We start from the raw sequence: 6,302 nt of genomic DNA on the forward strand, positions 1-6,302 counted from the left end.
GCCGTCAACCCAGCGGCAGCCGCCAAACCCAAAATAACCCTTAGACCTGGTAGCATTGCCCCAGTCCAGGAACAAACCCTAAATCCAGACGCACCCCACACCTGGCTGCTCCCACCAGACCTAGCAGCATGCACCTGACACAGCAACACCCCCAAATCCTCAAGTTTCCCCCAAAATTGGCAGCAACCAGCAGACCCAGGCACACCCCCCAAAACCTGTCAGCGACCTGTCAGCACAATCAATAATTATACAGCTAAATAACAAAAGGATTAGACAATACTTTGTCTTCACTGCCCCCCAATCCATTTTCTTTCTCTTATTTCATTTTTTTTTTTGCATTTTTACTTTCAGCTTGTTTTGCTTGTGATTTTTATATAAGACCTGCTTTTGTAGAAGCGTGAAAGGTCTCTGTGGTCCCTCTGCTCATGAATCCATTTGCTAAAATAATGTTTTTGAAATCCTCTTTTTTGAAAACCTCTGTTTTAGGTATCTTACTGACCAGTTCATTCATGTCTAATATTGAAAGCTTTTGAAAAGCAGGAACGGGTTTGTTTCTATACAGGACAGCGTTGCTCAGAAATGGACCCTAGTCCCTGCTGGCCTCAGCGACCCAGTGGCACACACTCCTGTTACCGGCTCATCTGGTGGCTGGCTGTAAAGAAATGTCATCTTTTTTGCCGTGGCTGGGGGTGGTGATGGTGGTGTTGCTGGTGTTCTGTCTCAGCTCTATAATCCATAAAGGAACAGAGACTTTAAGGTGTATCATGTTACTGGTTTGACGGGACTTGCATGCTAGAGAAGAGTTGCTCAAGTGACTTGCTACTTTTACAACCTCTTGCTAGAAGGAGCAAGAGGGAACAGGGAAGGGTGTAGAGGAGGACTGGAGCAGCCCCGTAGCCGGTGTGTGCCGCCAGCATCGCCCTCGTACAGCCGTCTCGCCAGCAAAACGCAGGAGGAACAGAGCAGCTTATGGCCACTGCACAAAGCAGCTGCAGCGCAGGAAGGGGAATTTAACTGCGAGGCTGTGGGGCACAGCCCGCGTGGTAGCCGAAGCCTCGCGGGAATCACGCGGAGATGTCAAGCTCTCTAAAGGACCCTGAGATATGAACAGGAAGAACTTAGCAATTGTTGACTTGGTATTTCTTGCAAACGGAAGCAGCTGACGGCTTCCTCTTTATTTGCTTCTAGTCCAGTCCTTGGGCCGATAGGCCAGACCTTGCAGCAGGGCATACCTGCTGGAGAAAAACTGCTAAAACCGCCTCTTTGTTGCTGCTCCTGTAACCAGAGCGATCGAATTAACCAACCATAGACGTTGCTATACTTCTTGTACAGCCTTATCCAACTGGACGTTAAGTCTGGGGACATGGAGTATACCAATCAGTGCATTCTTTGATCTGCGTTTTAGTCCCTCGGCAATCATTAATGTGAACGAAACAATAGACAATGTGCTTCTGTCAGAAAAGGATGACAAAATGTGGTTTCGTGTAGTGGACTGAGAAAACTGGCCAGGACTGCCAAGATTAAGAGCCAAGTAGGTAAAAGGTAATTCCGACAGGGGGAGATCGCGACCACCGACTCACGGACCACCACCGACCCAAGTAATACCACCTACTCAAAAGAGAACAACAAAGAGGATAACTGAGTCTGCGCAGTAATTTACATACGGAACGAGCAAGTTTGTACCAATCGGTAGAAAGGACAATAATGAATATCTATGAATATGTAAATTTTTGATCTATAAATTGTACGGGAAAGGTGCGTAAGGTACGCACGTTAGGAGCGGCGATCCCGCGTGCATCCGGCGCTGTGAATAAAGAATGCCTGCTCTTTAATACTAAATTGCTGTTAAAGAGTTGTTTCTGATTTTACCGCGTTTTTCGGTAACACTCCTACCAGTCTGTCACGATCCACTGTCGGGCTGAACAATTTGGCAGAGGTTAAACCCCCTTGCTTTCCAACCGACCTCAGGGAATTCTGGGAGGTTGGGGGCGGCTGGGCTTAACTTCTGACTGACTCCAACGTGTTGCCGTGGCCACGTTCCTTCTACATTCTCGGGAACAGAACTAAGACTCAAAACGGAATCAAAGTGCCAAGTCCCTTCATTTGGCCAGCGATGGAGACGCGAGAGAAAAGCAGAGAAAGAGAGAAAAAAGGGAGAAAGGGGGGAGAGACAAAACGAGAGCGACACGAGAGTGTTGTAATACCTACCGCCGCGGGTCTGGGGCGGTCCGTCCTTCCGCGGGGTCCGTCCCTCCGCGCGGTCCGTCCTTCCGTGCGGTCCGTCCTTCCACACGGTCCGTCCCTCCGCGCGGTCCCTCCCTCCGCGCGGTCCGTCCTTCCACACGGTCCGTCCCTCCGCGCGGTCAGTCCTTCTCTGCGGTCCGTCCCTCCGCGAGGTCCCTCCTTCCACGGGGTCCGTCCCTCCGTGCGGTCCGTCCCTCCGCGCGGTCCCTCCTTCCACGGGGTCCCTCCTTCCACGGGGTCCCTCCTTCCACGGGGTCCGTCCCTCCGCGCGGTCCGTCCCTCCGCGCGGTCCGTCCCTCCGTGCCGACTGTGAGATTTGATTCTGCGCTTTTGAACAACTGAGGAGACGATAAGCAGTGAGTCACGTGTCTCTCTGATAATGTTTTCCTAGCGTAAGCTTACCTGGGGCTGGGGGCATGATATAATTCAATAGGCTGGAAAAGGAGAAAGAGGACAGTTACCCTTTTTCCTTGTGGTAAAGCTGCACTTGAGCCTGAGCTCTCAAGAAACACTGCTGAGTTTATTTCAGTAAAACTGAAATCGAGAGGTTCTAAGGCAGTGTTGCAAAGCCCTTCAGGATTCAAGGGACACCTGGAGTTATAAACGTGAAACGCTCTTTTTTCCAGGTCATAGACGTTAAATAAGTCCATCAATCGCTCTCTGAGAGCTTGCTTGCATATTTTTATGTATTTCAATATTGCTGGAAATTTTTTCAGTTTTCAAGTCCTTTAATGACAGTTCACGGTTTTTAGTATTTCGTATAAAACCAAGATGTTGCTGCTGACCCCACCTATTGAATAGTTGCGTGTTTTAATTGCCCAAGCCTCTGGCTGAGTATTCATGCTATTGAACGTTACTCACTGAAGGTGTGTGCGTGAGGCATGAATCCAACCTTCGTACCCAGGTGGCGAATAGGAGTTTCCCCAGGGACGGATCCAGAGCAGGGAATTAAGCTCTCACTGCACTGCGCTTTGGAGGAGGAGCGGGTTTGTGCCCCTTCTCTGAGTGGATGGTGAGCTGAGGGGTGTTTCGCCCTTAGGGAACCTGAAGCTAAGCCAAAGAATGTCGAGTGAGTTCAAAACCCTGCCCAAGCCTTTGGAACATCCCGGCTCTATTCACTGAGGCAAAGGAGTATTTTAGTTGAGCAACACTTATGCTGGGTAAAATGAGAGGATGAGAGGCTTTTGCTGCTTCAAATACTCATGGAAATGTCATTTTAAACGTGGTTCTTCAGACGAGATAAGTCTGCACCTCTTTTCTTAGCAGGACAAAACTTCTGAGCCTGTTCCCAGAGATAGAAAGAGCACAGGAATTCCGTGGAGTTCCATGGTGGAGGTGAAAGATCCCAACCCAAAGGGTGCTGTGCTGACAAGCAGTGGGAAATACGCGATGCCAGCTCTTCCTGCGTAAGTATGGAATGAATTGGACTGACCGAGCAGTGAACAAGAGAAACCACGTGCACAAGTGTGAGTGGCAATGCAACCGAACTGGCCAGCGCCTGCAGTTACGGGGGAGGAAGCACTGTCACTGCGTCTTAATCTTAAAATCTGTGATACTGTCTAACGTCGCAGTAGGGTGGTCCCCGTGTTCATGCCCCTGGAAGCTGGTTAAACCTGTGCTGTGCTAAGAACGTGTATTTCTGCAAAGCATTTTGGTGGTGTTTGTAGCGGAGTTGTTCTCTTTGAGAGGTCGTTTTGGTTCTGTTTGATGTTGCAAAGGCTCCTTGCAAAACGTAAGAAATTGCCGCTGGACTGAGATGTCCTCCCCCTCTGACTTCTATGAACTCCCGTGTGTGGAAGAGACGGAACTTTTCCTGTTGCTGTAAATTAAGAAAACACTCCTGTGTGCTGAGAGGAGCGGCTGTTTTAAACTGCACTTGGTAGCACTTCTGTTTTGCTGCCATGGATCTCCTTCTGGAGAAGCTGTAACACAGGCTCCTTCCCTTTCTAAAATGTAATCACTCAGAGACTAACTTGATCGGAGACTAACTTGGTGCTGCGCCTGCAATGTACATTTGCCGTCTGGCAAAGGAGAGGTGGGATTCATTTCACCTGATTTCTCGCTGTCAAAAAGTTATTTTTCTGGTCTGAGCTAATTTCTTGCTTGATCAAAGGAAAGGGAGAGTTCTGCAGTAGGAAAATTGTTCCCCCCTCCCTCTTCTGGTGGTGTGGCTCTAGAAGAGTAGTTTAATCTGAAGGCCTATGTTTTAGAAGGCGAATGTGGAGTGAGAAGAATTCCACCTGTTCTCTTCCTTTGATAAAATCCAAAGCTTGGAAGAGTTTTCTTTGACCCATCTTTAAACTTTTCTCTCCCACCAGGCCCTCTCCCCCTCCAGGGAAGCTTCTGTGCGAGGAAAGAAGGAAAAGCCTCCCTTTTTGCCAGAGGAGCCATCGCCCTCTTCTTTCTCCTCATCCTGCTCTGGTGATCCTAGTCCAGATGAGTTGTTGTGTCTCATTTGTGAAGATACAATGTCCGATGCCGCTGTTAGTGCCTGCTGTGGAAGCAGTTCCTGTGACGGATGTAAGTGCAGCTCCCATGGTTGTTACTTCAAAACATCACATCTGATCTTCTGAAAGCAGAAAGAGGAGATCAGGGAATTACTTTGTCACCAGTTCTATTTAAGACTTAAGCAGAGCCTGAATAGGAAAGGACTTGTCTCACTTAAAGGGAAAAAAGGCAGGAAGCTTTTTTCCCTTTTTACGTATGTAGTTAAATCCTCTTGACAGGTGGAAGGAGGAGTTTGAGAAGAGAGCCTAACTGCGCAGGTGATTACAGTATTAGATATCAAACGCGTTTGGTTTGTCCGCAGCCCTTTCCCTCACACAAAATTATAGAGCCATCTCTGGTGCCTTCCTGTGGTCTGCAGCCAACGGGGAGCTGGGCACTTCATCCACACTCTTCTCCACGGGAGAGGTGGTTAAAAACTTCAGAGCTGTGCTGGTTGTAGCTGGGATAGAGTTAATGTCCTTCAGCGTCGCTGGCATAGTGCTGAGGGCACACTGATGTTTCAGCTGCTGTTAAGCAGCGGCTCCGTGTCGCTAAGTAGCGCCTCTACTAGTCAGGGGCCTCTCCAGCTTCCCGAGCTCTGCCCGACAGGTATGAGTGGCAGCGCCAGGGACCCCTCTGCCCGCCCCGCTCCATCAGGGGTGATGCCCAGGTGCGAGGGCAGAAGGAGGACCCGAGCCGTGCGTCAGTTGGCCAGAGTGAGTCGGCCAGCGTCAGTCGGCCAGCATCACCTGCCCGGACTCAGCTGGCTGGCGTCAGTCAGCGTCAGCGTCTGTTGTCGGGAGTCAGTCAGGACTTAATCCTGTCGGCACCGCTGACCCCCCGTCTGGGGTGTGGGGCTGAGCGCGGTGGTTCAAGTGCCGCCTTAGGCCCGTCAGTCAGGGTGGCTGTGTCAGCCTTGGCTGGCAGCTGTCACCTGTGTTTGGGCACACGGTGCCGTGTCCTGCTCTGCTGAGGGCGGCTCCTCATTCCCTGCCTGCTTCAGCTCGTTTTCCTGCATCCACATGCCTGGGGTTTGCTGGTTTAAGGCAGTGAAACGAACTTAATCAGGCTTCCCTTAACTTTGTGTCTTCTGCCTAGTGAGCCGTCGGACGGAGCTTTGGAGGAAGAATGGTGACAAGCCCCTGCTGGTGTGGTGGTGTTTTACTGGTGTGGAGGAGAGGATACTTCAGTTGGTCGGAGCGAGTCCCCAAACCCCTGGGCCTGTCGCGTGGGCTGCCAACGTTTCCGCAGTTCCCCTCGTCGGGCGGCTGTTTGCAAGGGGTGTGTTTGAGCACTGGGGGTTCAGCAGCCGCCGGGCCCTGGCCCTGGGCAGCCTGCTCTGGGTGACCCTGCCTGCGCAGGGGCTGGACCAGCTGCCCCCAGGGATTCCGGAAGGCCTTTCTCTCCCTTGTGACTCCGTGACTCTGGAACCGGTGCTGCGAGGGGCCAGCGCTGTGGGAGCACTGGGAACGTTGTCTTCGCTGGGCTCTGCCTCTGTCAGGACGGCTGCGTGTGTGCTCTGCCCTGAGACACTCGGCGCCTGCGCCCGTCTGTCCAGGTACGCCAAGCAG

This window comes from Phalacrocorax aristotelis, unplaced genomic scaffold (assembly GCF_949628215.1).
Source record: "Phalacrocorax aristotelis unplaced genomic scaffold, bGulAri2.1 scaffold_34, whole genome shotgun sequence".
In the NCBI taxonomy this organism is placed as follows: domain Eukaryota; kingdom Metazoa; phylum Chordata; class Aves; order Suliformes; family Phalacrocoracidae; genus Phalacrocorax; species Phalacrocorax aristotelis.